Source organism: Heterodontus francisci, chromosome 32 (assembly GCF_036365525.1).
Source record: "Heterodontus francisci isolate sHetFra1 chromosome 32, sHetFra1.hap1, whole genome shotgun sequence".
Classification (NCBI taxonomy): domain Eukaryota; kingdom Metazoa; phylum Chordata; class Chondrichthyes; order Heterodontiformes; family Heterodontidae; genus Heterodontus; species Heterodontus francisci.
This window is the reverse complement of record NC_090402.1, coordinates 32,993,576-33,011,557: the sequence shown is the minus strand read 5'-3', so window position 1 is coordinate 33,011,557 and position 17,982 is coordinate 32,993,576. Positions and strand designations below refer to the sequence as shown.

The window sequence follows — 17,982 nt, the reverse complement described above, 5'->3', positions numbered from 1 at the left end:
TCGTGGTATTTATATGGCTACTCCAGTTCAGCTAATGGTAGCCGCCCCCCCCCCAGGATATTAGCCATTGTAATGCCACTGAATGTCAAGAGGAGATGGTTAGATTCTCTCTTGTTTGAGATAGTAATTGCCTGGCACTTGTGTGGCATGAATGTTACTTGCCACTTATCAGCCTAAGCCTGGATATTGTCCAGGTCTTTTTACATTTCTACACAGACTGCTTCCATATTTGAGTCGTCGCGAATTGTGCTGAACTTTGTGCAATCATCAGCAAACATCCCCACTTCTGACCTTATGATTTGAAGGAAGGTCATTAATGAAGCAGCTGAAGATGGTTGGGCCTAGGACACTACCCTGAGGAACTCCTGCAGTGATGTCCTGGAGCTCAGATGATTGACCTCCAACAACCACAACCATCTTCCTTTGCGCTACAACCAGCAGAGAGTTTCCCTGATTCCCATCGACTCCAGTTTTGCTAGGGCTCCTTGATGCATACTGGGTCAAATGCTGCCTTGATGTCAAGGGCAATCACTCTCAACTCACCTCTTGAGTTCAGCTCTTTTGTCCATGTTTGAACCAAGGCTCTAATGAGGTCAGGGGCTGAGTGGCCTTGGCGGAACCCAAACTCAGCAGGTTATTGCTAAGCAACTGTCGACGACCCCTTCCATCACTTTACTGATGATCAAGGGGTCTGATGGGGCAGTAATTGGCCGGGTTGGATTTGTCCTGCTTTTTGTGTACTGGGCCCATACTTGCTGGGAGATGTGCTGGAACAGCTTGGCCTGGGCGTGGAAAGTTCTGGGGCACAGGTCTTCAGTACTATTACCGGAATGTTGTCTGGGCCCATAGCCTTTGCAGTATCCAGTGTCTTCAGTCGTTTCTTGATATTACGTGGAATGAATCAAATTTGCTGAAGACTGACATCTGTGATGCTGGAGACTTCAAGAGGAGGCCAAGATAGATCATCAACTTGGCACTTCTTTTTGAGATTGTTGCAAATGCGCCTTTTCTTTTGCACTGATGTGTTGGGCTCCCCCATCATTGAGGATGGGGATATTTGTGGAGCCACCTCCTCCAGTTAGTTCTTTAATTGTCCACCACCGTTCATGACTGGATGTAGCAGGACTGCAAAGCTTAGACTTGAACCGTTGGTTGTGGGGTCACTTAGCTCTGTATCACATGCTCCTTACACTGTTTGGCACACAAGTAGTTCTGGGTTGTAGCTTCAGCAGGTTGTCACCTCATTTTGCGGTATGCCTGGTGCTGCTCCTGGCATGCTCTCCTTCACTCTTTACTGAACCAGGGTTGGTCTCCTGGCTTGATAATGGTAGAGTGGGGGACATGCCGCGCCATGAGGTTACAGATTCTGGTTGAATACAATTCTGCTGCTGCTAATGGCCCACAGCGGCTCATGGATGCCCAGTTTTGAGTTGCTAGATCTGTTCGAAATCTATCCCATTTAGCACGATGGTAGTGCCATACAACGCAATGGAGGATATGCTCAATGTGAAGATGGGACTTGGTCTCCAAGAACTGTGTGGTGGTCACTCCTGACAATTCTGTCATGGCAGATGCATCTGTGACGGGGAGATTAGCGAGGACAAGGTCAAATATCTTTTTCCCTCTTGGTTCCCTCATCACCTGCCGCAGACCAGTCTAGCAGCTAGTTCCTTTAGGACTCAGCCAGCTTGGTCAGTAATGGTGCTACTGCACAATTGGCGATGGACATTGAAGTCCCCCACCCAGAGTACATTCTGTGCCCTTATCACCTTCAGTGCTTCCTCCAAGTGGTGTTCAACATGCAGTATTGATTCATCAACTGAGGGGGAGCGGTAGGTGGTAATTAGCAGGAGGTTTCCTTGCCCATGTTTGACCTGATGCCATGAGACTTCATGGGGTCTGGAGATGATGTTGAAGACTCCACGGGCAACTTCCTCCCGACTGCATACCATTGTGCTGCCAGCTCTGCTGTCATCGGGACAGGACATACCTGGGGACGGTGGTGATGGCGGTGTCTGGGACATAGTCATACTCAAGGCATCATACCTTACAGACAATGTCAGGCTGTTGCTTGATTAGTCTGTGGGTCAGCTCTTCCAATTTTGGCACAAGCTCCCAGATGTTAACAAGGAGGACTTTGTAGGGTCGACGGGGCTGGGTTTGCCATTGTTGTTTCCAGTGCTTATGTTGATGCCGGATGGTCCGTCTGGTTTCATTCCTTCTTGACTTTGTCATAATATAATGTTTCAGAGGGCAGAGTCAAACACATTGCTGTGGGTCTGGTGTCACATGTAGGCCAGACCAGGTAAGGGCAGCAGATTTCCTTCCCTATAGGACATTAGTGAACCAGATGGGTTTTTACAATAATAGGCAATGGTTTCATGGCCATCATTAGACTAACTTTTAATTCCAGATTTATTAATTGAATTCAAATTCCACCTTCTGCCATGGTGGGATTTGAACCCATGTTCGCAGAGCAATACCCTGGGTCTCTGGGCTACTATTCCACTATGCCACCGCCTCCCCTATAAATGGCTGACCCCTTATTCCGAGACCCTTAGATCTAGACTCCCAGCCAGGGGGAACAGTCTCCCAGCATCTATTCTGTCAAACCCTCTAAGAATTTAATGTTTCAATAGGATTACCTCTCATTCGTCTAAACTCGAGGGCATATAGACCAAGTCTACTCAATCTCTCCTCATAGGTCACTCGACAATCAGCATATCCCAGGAAACAGTCCTGTGAGCCTTTGTTGCTCTTCCTCCAAGGCAAATATATCCTTCCTTAGATAAGGAGACCAAACTGTACAGTAGAAAACAAAAGATTCTGTATATCTAAATAAATAAGGGAAAATGGGGGAGGCAGGGAAAAGAGACAATTGTAACTCAAGCAAAAAGTACTCCAGCTACGGTCTCAACATAGCCCCATACAATTACACTAAGACTCTGTTACTCTTCTACTCCAATCCCTTTGTAACTTCACTTCCCTAATTATTTGCTGTACCTGCCATATTAACTTTCTATGATTCATATACAAGGTCTCCCAGGTCCCTCTGAATACCAACATTTCCCAGTCTTCAACCATTTAATCTTTTATGTTGACCTGTTCCTATTGTCTAAATATATTAGGAACAGAAAGATGGCATTTCCTCTCCCATTTTGGTCTCCTGATGCAACAACCCCAATTTAGAGCAGGCAGACAATTTCAATGAAGCTTTTTTCCAATACTGAACTTGGCTTGACTCTAAGAATTTTAGGACAGAAACAGTGCGACTTGCCTGCCAATTTTTTCCATTCCCTGTAGGAAAACATCAAGCTGCTACTCAACATATCCCCTGAAGCTATATCAGAGATCTGCAACCTGCACTAACTGCATCCTAGCATTGATTCAAGACACAAGCCAAGTTTCAATGGTTTGAGCAAGTTAGAAATAATGGAAAAAGTGAGGAAAAACTAAAACCTCTCCATGTTTCTCATATTAAACTTCAACACTGTGTAGTTCATAGTTCAAACACTATTTTACCTTTTCCTAGCACAAACTGTATCAGTAACTAAACCCAACAAGAGTAATTTTCCAACCTCACAGTTTAAGTGGGGAGCTTTGCCTCCGAGTAGCAGATATTGAAAATACAGGCGCACAATTTTCCGACCACCGAAAGAATCAGGAAATCATGCTCAGCATCTGCCAGAGTTTCTGATCCAACTGCTAAGGTTCCCCAGCGTAAAATCATAGAACAGCAACAGCACAGAGGAAGGCCATTCAGCCCATCATGTTCATGCTGTCTATCTGCAAGAGCAACTCACCTACTCCCACTCCCCTGTCCTTCCACTGTAGCCCTGCAAATATTTCTTCAGGTGCTTATCCAACTCCATTTTGAAAACCACAATTGGAACTGCCTCTACCACACACTCAGGCACTGCATTCCAGATCCTAACCATCCACTACATAAAAGAAATTTTTCCTCATTGGTTCTTTTCCCAATCACTTTATATCAGTATCCTTTGGTTCTTGACCTGTCAAACAGTTTCTCTCTATCTACTCTGTCTGGACCCCTCATGATTTTGAACACCTCTATCAAACCTCCTCTCAACCTTCTCTTCTCTAAGCTGACCTGCCCCAACTTCTCCAACCAATCCACCTAACTGAAGTACCTCATCCCTGGAACCATTCCAGCAAGACCTCAAAGTTGGAATATTAGCCCTTTGATTGCAACACTGCTTTATGATGATGATGCTGGGTTTCAGAATCTATCTTGGGAAAAGAAATTCAATTCTTAAATCATGTCAAACAAAGAAACTGTGAAATAAAACCAGAAAATGATGTAAATATTCAGCCAGTCTGGCAGCATCCGTGGAGAGAGAAACTGAGTTAACATTCCGGGTCTGTGACCTTTCTTCAGACCTTTCAGTTCTGGTTTTATACCAAGAAATTGTACTACAAACTGACACACAGTTTCTTTCATCATCTCCCAACATTTACAAACTTGACTCTCAGAGTGAATCTTGAGTTTAAGAATTTGACAATCTTTCATCTGGTGTTGCAGAAGTTTATGTGGAGATTAGATACTGGGCAGTTACGAAATAGGAACTGCATCAAACATACAAAGAATGTCACAAACACCTTATTTCTCAGGCAAGCATTTCCCTCGACAAGGTCATTGTTCTGCGTTTATCCTATTTACCATGCCCCTCTTCCTTTCTCAGAATCCCCCTCTTCCTCATCTTCTACCCAGTCAGCTTCTGTGTTAAGACAGGTTATCTTCCGCTATCTTCAAACACAATCCCACCACTAAGCATATCTTCCCCTCCACTCCCAATATTCCAGAAAGACTGATTCCTCCATGACAACTATATCACTCTTCCATCACTCCTACCACCTACTTTCCTTCCCCTGGAAACCAAAGGAGATATAACACCTGCCCCATTTACCTCCTCCCACACCACTGTGCAGAACCCCAAACACTCCTTCTGTATGAGATAGCAATTTATATGCGTGTCCTCCAACCTAATATACTATATTTGCTATTCACAGTGTGGTCTTCTCTACATCTGGTAAATCAAATGCAGATTAGGAGTTTGTTTGCTGAACACCTCCGCTCTATTCATAAATGCAATTCCCGAGCTACCAGCTTCTAATCATTTCAATTCTCTGTTCTACTATCACTCACATCTTTGGTTTTTTACACTCTTCCAACCAAGCTAATGGAAGCTTGAGGAACAGCATCTTCTTACTAGGCACCTTACAGCCCTCTGGCTAAGCACTGACTTCAGATCTTCATGACAACATCCATTTTAACTCTGGCAGACAGTGCTGGCAATGTTCAGTGGGTGTATCTGTGTTTCAGTACAGCATAACAATACTGGTGGGGTGATATGCACCCTTGGTGTTGACTGGCATTTAATCCTTTCACCAGATACCTGGGCTAGTGGAGCCTGTTCTGCAATGCCATATTTTCCTGCTTCCCTTACTATCTATCCCCCTTTGGCTATTTACACACTGAATCTTTTATTCCTCTCCTTGTGCCTTCCTTTTGTCTCTTGCTAATATGTTTCATTGTCATCATCAGCAATCCCTGGTGCCAAGGTTAATTCTTCCTTTCAGAATTCTGGGTGGAAGCGAAATTTTAGTGCTGGCTGTGGGTTCGCATATGGCTTGTGAGCCTCGTCTTAGCCTTGCAGGCTCTCCCACAGCGAGGACACTGGTTGTCGGCCGGTAGCAGTAGTGGTGGATTGTTGATTCGAGCAGCTGTCCTCTCTTTCCATCTCTCACCATTCTCTCTCAGTGGGTGCTCACTATTTGAATGGTTTTGACATTATTTTTGATGATGGATCGCCATTTTGGTCATGATTGGACATCTGCTTCCCATGTGTTGATGTTAGTAGAGCAGACCGTCAGAGACGTTTTGAGATGGTCTTTGAAACATTTCCTGTGACTCCCATGTGAACAGGCTCCATGGCATAGCTGAGTACAGTATCTGTTTACGCAGTCCTGAGTCAGGCATTCTGACGACATGTCCCGTCCATCTCAGCTGATGTGAGATTATCATGGCCTCTATACTTGGCATATCTACGTCTTGGAGGACACTCATGTTTGTTCTTTTGTCCTCCCACTTGATTTGCAAGATCCTTCCAAAACAGCATTAATGTTGTTATTCTAGGGCCTTGATATGGTCTATAAGTTCTCCAGGCTTCAGCACTGTAGAGAAATGTGGGGAAAACCACTGTCTGATTGATAGACTTTGAGTTTAGTGTTGGGTCTGATATCACCAAGTCAAACTCAAATACGTAACTTACCATTGGCTGAGCTAGCACACTGGATCCGTGGTGTACCTCTTCATCAATGACTTTTTGGGATAGATAGCTTCCAAGACATGGGAAGTGAGGGGCATTTTCCAACACTTCACCACGATTCTCATTTGAAGATGTTGGATTTGACACATTTCACGTGGGTTGATAGAGGACTTTGGTTTTCCTGGTTTTCAGGGCAAGACCCATGCTTCGATGAATAATTCAAATATCTTGTTGTTCTTCAGAGTGAGCACTAACTTGTGTGTCGTAAGCATACTGTAGTTCTATTGCAGAAGTGGTTGTTGTCTTGGTTTTGACCTTCAGCCAGTTGAAGTTGAAGAGTTTACCATCAGTTTGATAAGTATTTACCAAACCTGGGGCAGGGAGCTTGTCAGTCCTAAGTTGCAGCATTGCTGCACGAAAGATTAATAATTTGGGTGCAATGACACCCCTGTTTTGACAGAAGAGGTCTGTAGTAGAGCCATGGCATAGTACTGTTATTTGCATATTGTCATATGTAGGTGATGGAAGAACAACAAATCGATTGGAAACTATAGGAACAGATGATCACACCATCAAGCTAGGTCCATGATGACTGGCAACGACTGAAATCTATCATTCATAAATGCCAAGAAATCCTCCAACACTAAAAGACACTAAGACTAGTTTGGTGAGAGCGATACAGAAATATGCAAACTCATCGATTGCAAACGGCAGTATTCCAAACCTGGCAATGGCTCCAAACTCCACGGAAAAGAAGCTTACTCACCAGACAGCCAAAGCTGAAGTTCCAAGAAGAACATGTGATTTGAAGTTAAAGTTCTAAACTGGGGTACGGTCAATTTTATTAAGCGGAGAAGTGATTTAGTGAAAGTAAACTAGAAACAGCTACTTGAAGGTAAATCAGCGTCAGAGCAGTGGGAGACATTCAAAGGGAAGATTCAGGCGGTTCAGAGGAAACATGTTCCCACAAAAAAAAAGGGTGGGACAGCCAAATCTAGAGTCCCCTGGATGTCAAGGAGCTTACAGGGTACAAGGCAGAAAATTAAAGCTTATGTCAGACACCGAGAACTCAATACTACAGAAAGGCGAGAGGAGTACAGAAAGTAGAGGAATGAAATCAAAAAGGAAATTAGGAAAGCAAAGAGAGAGCACAAAAGAATATTGGCAAGTAAAATCAGGAGAACCCAAAGATGTTCTCATACATTAAGAGTAAGAGGATAACTAAGGGAAGAGTAGGGCCCATAGAAGACAAAAAAGGTAACCTATGTGTAGGGGCAGATGTTGGTATGGTTCTTAACAAATACTTTGCGTTTGTCTTCACAAAAGAGGGGGAAGATGCAAACATTGTAGTTAAGGAGGAGTGCGAAGTATCGGATGTGATAAACATAGGGAGAGAGGAAGTATTAAGGGGATTAGCATTCTTGAAAGTGGATAAATCACCAGGACCGAAGGAAGTGTAACCCAGGCTGTTAAAAGAAGCAAAGAGGAAATAACAAATACTCTGACTATCTTCCAATTCTCACTGGTTAGGTGTGGTGCTGAAGGACTGGAAGCGAGCTAATGTTGTACCTTTGTTTAAGAAGGGAGTGAGGGACAGACCGAATAATTACAGGCCAGTCAGTCTAACCTCAGTAGTGGACAAATTATTGGAATCAATTCTGAGAGATAGGATAAACTGTCACTTGGGAAGGCACAGATTAATCAAGGATAGTCAGCATGGATTTGTTAAGGAAGATCTGGTCTGACTAATTTGATTGAATTTTTTGAGAAAGTAACAAGGAGGATTGATGAGGGTAGTGCAGTTGATGTGGTCTACACACATTTTAGCAAGGCTTTTGACAAGATCCCACATGGTAGTCTAGTTTAAAAAGAATAAAAGCCCATGGGATCCAGGGAAATGTAGAAAGCTGGATACAAAATTTGCGCAGTGGCAGGAAACAAAGGGCATTGACAGGTGTTTTTGCGACTGGAAGGCTGTTTCCTGTGGGGTTCTGCAGGCTCAGTATTGAGTTCCCTCCTTTTTGTGGTATAAATGATTTGGATGTAAATGTAGGGGGAATGATCAAGAAGTTTCCAGACAACGCAAAAATTGGCCACCTGGTTGATAGCGAGGAGGATAGCTGTAGATTGCAGGAAGATATCAATGGATTGGCACATAGGCAGAGAAGTGTGAGGTGATGCACTTGAGGTCAAACAAGGCAAAGGAATACACTAAGTGGGAGGATACCAAGAGGTGTACAGGGAGTGAGGGACCTTGGAGTAAATGTCCACGAATCCCTGAAGGTAGCAGGACTGGTGGATAAGGTGGTTAAGGCGGCATATGGAATCCTTTCCTTTATAAGCTGAGGTATAGAACAGAAGAGTAGGGCGGTTATGCTGGAACTATATAAAACATTAGTTAGTCCACAACTTTGAATACTGTGTGCAATTCTGGTCATCTCACTGCAGAAAGGACGTAACTGCACGAGAGAGGGTAGAGGAGATTTACAAGGATGCTGCCAGGACTGGAAAATTGCAGCGATGAGGAAAGATTGGATAGGCTGGGATTGTTCTCCTTGGAACAGAAGAGTCCGAGGGGAGATATTATTGAGATATACAAAATTGAGAGGGATCTGGATAGAGTGGGTGGGAAGGACCTTAGCAGAGAGGTCTTTGACTAGGGGGCAGAGATTTAAAGTGACTGGTAGAAGGATTAGAGGGGAGATGAGGAAAAATGTTTCACCCAGAGGATGGTGGGGGCCTGGAACTCACTGCCTGAAAGGGTGGTAGAGGTAGAAAATCTCATCTCATTTAAAGAGGTGCCTGGATGTGCACCTGAAGTACCGTAACCTGCAGGGCTATGGACCAAAATCTAGAAAGTGGGATTAGGCTGGATGGATTTTTTTGTTTTCAACTGGTGCAGACACGATGGGCCAAGTGGGCTTTTACTGTGCCAGAAACTTTCAATGATTCTATGAAAAACAAATGGACAGATAAGACTGAGGAAATTCAACTCTTTGCTGAATTGCATGCCACCTGATCCTTTTTCAAGGCAACCAAAGAGATCTATGAGCCCTCAACACTGCAGGACATTCTGCACAGGAGGGGAGGAAAAGGAGTGGGAGAGCTATAGTGATGGGGGATTCTATAGTAAGGGGTGCAGAAAGACGTTTCTGTGGCCGCAAACGTGACTCCAGGATGGTATGTTGCCTCCCTGATGCTTGGGTCAAGGATGTCACGGAGTGGCTGCAGGACATTCTGAAGGGGGAGGGTGAACAGTCAGAGGTCGTGGTACACATTGGTACCAAAGACATAGGTAGAAAGAGGGATGAGGTCCTGCAACAAGAATTTAGGGAGCTAGGTAGCAGATTAAAAAGCAGGACCTCAAAGGTTGTAATCCCTTGATTTCTTCCAGCACAATGTGCTAGTGAGTATAGGAATAGGAGGATAGAGCAGATGAATGTGTGGCTGAAGACATACTGCAGGAGGGAAGGCTTTAGTTTCCTGGATCACTGGGTCGGTTTCTGGAGAAGATGGGACCTGTTCAAGTTGGACGGGTTGCACCTGAGCCAGAATGGGACCAACATCCTTGCTGGGAGGTTTGCTAGTGCTGTTGCGGGGGCCGGGTTAAACTAATTTGGCTGGGGAATGGGATACAGAATGGAGGTACAGTAGTGGTTGATACACAGTCAAATCTAGAAACGAAACTGAGTTAGGCTGGAAGACATAGAAAATATAGACTTGTTAAGGCACAAGCGAATAATGCAAGGCTGGATTGCATCTATTTTAACGCAAGGAGTCTTACTAGTAAGGCAGATTAATTGAAGGCATTGATTAACACATGGGAATATGATATTATTGCTATCACAGAGACATGGTTGAGGAAAGGGCAGGACTGGCAGCTCAATATTCCAGGATATAGAATCTTCAGGCGTGACAGGGGAGGGTGTAAAAAAGGAGGTGGCATTGCACTGTTGATCAAGGAATCAATTACTGCAGGAAGGAGGGATGGTAACTTAGAAGGTTCCTCAAATGAGGCCATATGGGTAAAACTTAAAAACAAAAAGGGGGCAATCACTTGGCTGGGAGTGTACTACAGGCTTCCAAACCGTCAATGAGAGATTGAGGAGCAGATATGTAGGTAAATCTCAGAGGTGTAAAAATAATAGGGTAATAATAGTAGGGGATTTCAACTTCCCCAATATCAACTGGGATAGTCTTAGTGCAAAAGGCTTAAAGGGGGCGGAATTCTTAAAGTGCAAACAGGAGAGCTTTTTGAGCCAGCACGTAGAAAGTCCTACAACAGAAGGGGCGGTACTGGACCTAATCTTGGGGAATGAAGCCGGACAAGTGGCAGAAGTGTCAGTGGGGGAGCATTTCGGGGATAGTGACCATAACTCTAAGATTTAAGTTAGTTATGGAAAAGGACAAAGAGGGACCAGAAATAAAAGTCCTGAATTGGGGGAAGACTGATTTCAATATGATAGAACAAGATCTGGCCAAAGTGGACTGGCAGCAGCCATTTGTAGGAAAGTCTATATCAGACCAGTGGGAGTCATTCAAAAAGGAAACAGAGAGTTCAGGGCCAACATGTTCCATAAAGGTGAATCATAGGACCACCAAGTCCAGGGATCCTGGATGTCAAGGGATATGGAGGATTGGATAAGGAAAAAAAAGGAAGCTTATGGCAGATTCAAAATGCTGAAAACAGCGGAGGCCCTAGAGGAGTACAGAAAGTGTAGCGGGGTACTTAAAAAAGTGATTAGGAGAGCGAAGGGAGACATGAAAAAACACTAGCGGGCAAGATAAAAGGAAAATCCCAAGGCGTATTCTAAGTATATTAAGGGCAAGAGGATAACCAGGGAAAGAGTAGGGCCCATTAGGGACCAGAGTGGCAGTCTGTGTGTGGAGCCGGAGGACATAGGTGAGGTTTTAAATGATTATTTTTCATCTGTGTTCGCTATGGAGAAGGATATGTAGGTGTGGAGAACAGGGAGGGGGGATTGTGATATACTTGAACAAATTAGCATTGAAAGGGAGGAGGTATTAGCTGTTTTAGTGGGCTTAAAAGTGGATAAATTCCCAGACCCAGATGAGATGTATCCGAGGCTGTTCAGGTGAGGCAAGGGAGACAAGAGCAGGGGCTCTGACAAAAATTTTCAAAACCTCTCTGGCCACAGGAGGGAAACCAGAGGACTACGAATGTGGTACCATTATTCAAGAAGGGTAGCAGGGATAAACCAGGTAATTACAGGCCAGTGAGTCTAACATCAGTGGTAGGGAAACTATTGGAAAAAATTCTGAGGGACAGGAATAATCTCCACTTGGAGAGGCAGGGATTAATCAGGGATAGTCAGTAAAGCTTTGTCAGGGGGAGATCATGTCTAACAAACTTGATTGAATTTTTCGAGGTGGTGACTGGATATGTAGATGAGGGTAAGGCAGTTGATATAGTCTACATGGCCTTCAGTAAGGCTTTTGATAAAGTCCCGCATGGGAGATTGGTCAAGAAGGTAAGAGCCCATGGGATCCAGGGCAATTTGGCAAATTGGATCCAAAATTGGCTTAATGGCAGGAGGCAGAGGGTAATGGTCGAGGGTTGCTTCTGCGACTGGAAGCCTGTGACCAGTGGTGTACCGCAGGGATTGGTGCTGGGTCCCTTGCTGTTTGTAGTGTACATTAATGATTTAGACGGGAATATAGGAGGCATGATGAAGTTCGCCGATGACATGAAAATTGGTGGTGTCGTAAATGGTGAGGAGGAAAGCCTTAGATTACAGGAAGATAAAGATGAGCAGAGCAGTGGCAAATGGAATTGAATCCTGAGAAGTGTGAGATGATGCATTTTGGGAGGACCAACAAGACAAGGGAATATACAATGGATGGTAGGACTCTCGGAAGTACAGAGGGTCAGAGGGACCTTGGTGTACTTGTCCATAGATCACTGAAGGCAGCAGTACAGGTAGATAAGGTGGTTAGGAAGACATATGGGATACTTGCCTTTTCTTGCCGAGGCATAGAATAAAAGAGCAGGGAGGTTATGATGGAGCTGTATAAAACGCTACTTAGGCCACAGCTGGAGTACTGTGTACAGTTCTGGTCACCACACCAAAGGAAGGATGTGATTGCACTGAAGAAGGTGCCGAGGAGATTCACCAGGATGTTGCCTGGGCTGGAGCATCTCAGCTATGAAGAGAGACAGGATAGGCTAGGGTTGTTTTCCTTAGAGCAGAGAAGGCTGAGGGGGGATCTGATTGAGGTATGCAAAATTATGAGGGGCATTGATAGGATAGATAGGAAGAAACTTTTTCCCTTAGCGGAGGGGTCAATAACCAGGGGGCATAGATTTAAGGGAGGGGGCAGGAGGTTCAGAGGGGATTTGAGAAAAAAAACTTTTCACCCAGAGGGTGGTTGAAATCTGGAACATACTACCTGAAGGGGTGGTAGAGGCAGGAACCCTCACAACATTTTAGTCGTATTTAGATGTGCACTTGAGACGCCATAGCATACAAGGCCATGGACCAAGTGCTGGAAAATGGGATTATAATAGATAAGTGCTTGATGGCCAGCATAGACACGATGGGCTGAAGGGCCTGTTTCTGTGCTGTATAACTATCACTCTAACACACAGACCAACACTGCTAAGATGCAAAAAGATGGCAAGACATCAAAGACATGGAGAGAATCAACGCCTGCTGGAAAGAGCACTTTGTAGATCTGATCAGAACTCCACGGTGGTCATCCACCTGTTGGAGAACCTCCCACAACTCACATACAGGTGAACTAGACCATGATTCAACGCTCAAAAAGAGGAAAAACAACAAAGCTTCTGATCCTGACAATATCCCTGCGGAAGTAGTGAAACACGGAGGAGGCATACTGAACTCTTGGATACATGCCCTATTTGTGAAGCTCTGGCAGAATGAAGAAATTTCAAATGACCTTAGGGATGCCATGATCACAATCTTGAAGAAAGGAGACAAGTCAAACTGTAGCAACTACAGGGGCATAGCATTGCTCTCAACTGTTGGCAAAGTCCCAGCTAGTATACTTCATAATTGCCTCTCACCAATTAGCAGAGGAGGTCCTTCCAGTGTCCGAGTGCGGCTTCCGACCCGCCAGAGAAACAAGTGACATGTTCTTCACAGCACGCCAACTTCAGGAAAAGTGTCGATAGCAGAACATCCCTTCAATCTCACAAAAGCCTTTGACTCACTGAATTGAACTGCCCTTTGGAAGGTGCTGCAGCTGAATTCATAAATATCGTATTTTCCATTTAATCATCTACTGTTCTCCACCCAATCACTTGAAGTGTTTCTATTTATTTTCCTGTATTTCTTTTTCTCTTCCCTGTTCCCTTGTTGTGTTCCTTTTAATCTGTAATATCTTCTCATCCAGAAGGGTCTTAAAAATCTGAAACGTCAACAGGCTTCTGTTTTTCTACAGATGCAGGCAGACCTGCTGATTATTTCTAGCTTTTTCAGATTTTGTTTGCAAATTTCAAGTATCGGCAACATATTAGTGTTCTTTTCACAAGTTCCCCATTAGTTCTGAGGTATAAGCAACCTCTGAGCCACACACATGGCTCAAAGCCAAGATTAATGATCTGGTCTGCATTGATCTCCACTGGAGCTACAATTCACCATACGGTACCTGGGTTAGGCAGGAGGGAAAATTGCTCCACTCCTGATCCCTCACAAATGTGTATGAATGCAGAGTGGCGACAATCAGACTAGGTTTTAACAACTTCCAGTCAAACACTCATGCCATGATTCACAAATAAATAACACACGCTTGGGCAATGTACTGCAGGGTGACCATTGTCTGAATAGTAAGCCAGCAAAAAAAGTCAATCCCTTCAGGAAAGGACATCAAGTTAGAGCAGAAAATGTCAAGGATCATGACATTTGATCATGGTTTATGAGTATTAAATTTTATTCTACAAGATGTTCAAGATGGCTCCTGGGCTTGAAGCTCCCAAGGAAGCTCCCTTGCTGTTCAACTCTATCCATGGCCATCTGCTCCCATCCCTAACGTTTTCTCCCCCAATCTGCCCTCTTAAACTGTTTAAATTCCCCTGGCTCTTTAAATCAGTTCATTTTAGCCCTATCTAAAAGCTAACAGTTAGTTTAGTGTATGTTACCTGGGCCCACTGCCCTCCCCCAGCCACACCTGCTCTTTGTTTTCTCAATGAAATTGATCCGGATGAAACTGACGAGCACAGCTGCCGATACTTCAATCTCCGATCCTGCTGTCTTCACAGTCCAGAGTGTCTGCAGCCACGGCATGCGGTAAGTCCATTGAGGTGAAGAAGGAGCTGCGGGACCCAAGAGAAGTCCTGTGAAAAGGTGCCCCGAACACCCAAAACATCCACGAACGGCCCCCCCGGCCGCAACTTCAAAGCGCCCGCGGGAGATGGCTCGGAGAGCATCTGCAGCGCACTGTCGGCAATGCTGCATGCCTTTATTTAAACCACTGCAAAAAAAAAAACCCTTAGCAAATGTAATCACCTCTGTAAGTCTGCCAAATGATGCTTCACCTCCCGAAGGACGTGGATGAGCTTTCCGGACGTCGATGGTGGGCACTGAGGAAATGGCTTATTACCTGCACCAGATTCCACCCCCCCTCCCCCCGCCCTTTACCCCCCTTCCACCCCCGTCCCCTTCCCTGCTCCACCCTCTCAGCTCACCCCCTCACAACCCCGTCCCAGCCCGCCCCCCCCTCGCACCATCTTCACCCCGCACCCCCTTCCCCTGCACCCCCCCCCACCCCCTCCCTCTACCCCTCCCCCTTGCATCCCCTCCTCCCACCGGCACCATCCTACACCTGTGTAGGGGCCCCAACAACCCCACTGCCTTGTGGGCGTCTTGGGAGAGACCAAGGCTAAGGGAGTAAACCCTAACAGAAAATCCGGAGCGGAACCCCGTAGGCGGTCATGTGTCACCTTTGGCATGTTTCCGGCAGTTCCTGCAGCCATACTGGTGCCAAACGTCGTGTCCTGCACTCCTTTGGACCCCACCAGAAAGGCCGAGAGGGGGGTTTTGACGACTGGGCAACTCTCAACCTCCATAAATTTGCCCAGGCATGCGCCATGGAGAGGTCACTCCATAGTTGCCTCACAGCGACTAAAACAACACGGAAGGCAGCAGTTACGGGTTATAAGTCCAGATAAATTGGCGTAGAAACTGGGCGCCACGGGTTGCCTTTGTCGGTGGGAGAGGTCATTGCACCTCACTGGACAGCTACCGCCCGCCTCAAACCGGGCAGCCCCCGGTCAATAAGGTTCTGTCCCGCCACAGTCTGCCTGCTTCAATGGGTGCTTGGAGCTCAGGGTCATTGCCCGAAAGGTGGACTGATACACCGCACCAAACAACATGAAAAAAGGAAAGAAGGTACCAGCCCTTCGCTTTGCAAGCTGGAACGTCAGAACTATGTGTCCTGGCCTGTCGGAAGACCTTACACAAATCAACGATTCTCGGAAGACCGCCATCATTAACAACGAGCTCAGTAGATTCAATGTGGACATTGCAGCACTTCAGGAGACTCGCCTCCCCGCGAGTGGCTCTCTAGCAGAGCAAGACTACACCTTCTTCTGGCAGGGCAGGGATCCTGAAGAACCAAGACAGCATGGAGTGGGCTTCGCCATCAGAAACTCCTTGCTCAGCATGATAGAGCCTCCCTCAAATGGCTCGGAACGCATACTGTCCATCCGACTGCTCACCACCTCTGGTCCAGTACACCTACTCAGCATCTATGCTCCAACACTCTGCTCCGCACCAGAAGCTAAAGACCAGTTTTATGAACAACTCCATAACATCATTAGCAGCATCCCCAACACCGAACACCTATTCCTGCTGGGGGACTTTAATGCCAGGGTTGGGGCCGACCATGACTCATGGCCCTCCTGCCTTGGGCGCTATGGCGTTGGAAGGATGAATGAGAACGGGCAGAGACTGCTTGAGTTGTGTACCTATCATAACCTCTGCATCACCAACTCGTTCTTTCACACTAAACCCTGTCACCAGGTTTCATGGAGGCACCCAAGATCACGTCGTTGGCACCAGCTAGACCTCATTGTCACAAGGCGAGCCGCCTTAAACAGTGTTCAAATCACACGCAGCTTCCACAGTGCGGACTGCGACACCGACCACTCCCTGGTGTGCAGCAAGGTTAGACTCAGACCAAAGAAGTTGCATCATTCCAAGCAGAAGGGCCACCCGCGCATCAACACGAGCAGAATTTCTCACCCACAGCTGTTACAAAAATTTCTAAATTCACTTGTAACAGCCCTTCAAAACACTCCCACAGGGGATGCTGAGACCAAGTGGGCCCACATCAGAGACGCCATCTATGAGTCAGCTTTGACCACCTACGGCAAAAGTGTGAAGAGAAATGCAGACTGGTTTCAATCTCATAATGAAGAGCTGGAACCTGTCATAGCCGCTAAGCGCATTGCACTTTTGAACTACAAGAAAGCCCCCAGCGATTTAACATCCGCAGCACTTAAAGCAGCCAGAAGTACTGCACAAAGAACAGCTAGGCGTTGCGCAAACGACTACTGGCAACACCTATGCAGTCATATTCAGCTGGCCTCAGACACCGGAAACATCAGAGGAATGTATGATGGCATGAAGAGAGCTCTTGGGCCAACCATCAAGAAAATCACCCCCCTCAAATCTAAATCGGGGGACATAATCACTGACCAACGCAAACAGATGGACCGCTGGGTTGAGCACTACCTAGAACTGTACTCCAGGGAGAATGCTGTCACTGAGACTGCCCTCAATGCAGCCCAGCCTCTACCAGTCATGGATGAGCTGGACATACAGCCAACCAAATCGGAACTCAGTGATGCCATTGATTCTCTAGCCAGCGGAAAAGCCCCTGGGAAGGACAGCATTACCCCTGAAATAATCAAGAGTGCCAAGCCTGCTATACTCTCAGCACTACATGAACTGCTATGCCTGTGCTGGGACGAGGGAGCAGTACCCCAGGACATGCGCGATGCCAACATCATCACCCTCTATAAAAACAAAGGTGACCGCGGTGACTGCAACAACTACCGTGGAATCTCCCTGCTCAGCATAGTGGGGAAAGTCTTTGCTCGAGTCGCTCTGAACAGGCTCCAGAAGCTGGCCGAGCGCGTCTACCCTGAGGCACAGTGTGGCTTTCGTGCAGAGAGATCGACCGTTGACATGCTGTTCTCCCTTCGTCAGATACAGGAGAAATGCCGTGAACAACAGATGCCCCTCTACATTGCTTTCATTGATCTCACCAAAGGCTTTGACCTCGTCAGCAGACGCGGTCTCTTCAGACTACTAGAAAAGATCGGATGTCCACCAAAGCTACTAAGTATCATCACCTCATTCCATGACAATATGAAAGGCACAATTCAACATGGTGGCTCCTCATCAGAGCCCTTTCCTATCCTGAGTGGTGTGAAACAGGGCTGTGTTCTCGCACCCACACTTTTTGGGATTTTCTTCTCCCTGCTGCTTTCACATGCGTTCAAATCCTCTGAAGAAGGAATTTTCCTCCACACAAGATCAGGGGGCAGGTTGTTCAACCTTGCCCGTCTAAGAGCGAAGTCCAAAGTACGGAAAGTCCTCATCAGAGAACTCCTCTTTGCTGACGATGCTGCTTTAACATCTCACACTGAAGAATGCCTGCAGAGTCTCATCGACAGGTTTGCGTCTGTCTGCAATGAATTTGG

At 46.1% G+C, this 17,982-nt stretch overlaps 1 protein-coding gene across 7 annotated transcripts in view; it reads right to left on the bottom strand.

Annotated features, from left to right (window-relative positions):
* LOC137347757 (histone-lysine N-methyltransferase EHMT1-like) overlaps positions 1-17,982 on the bottom strand; it is a 194,823-nt gene that overhangs the window by 103,980 nt on the left and 72,861 nt on the right. The window lies entirely within an intron of this gene.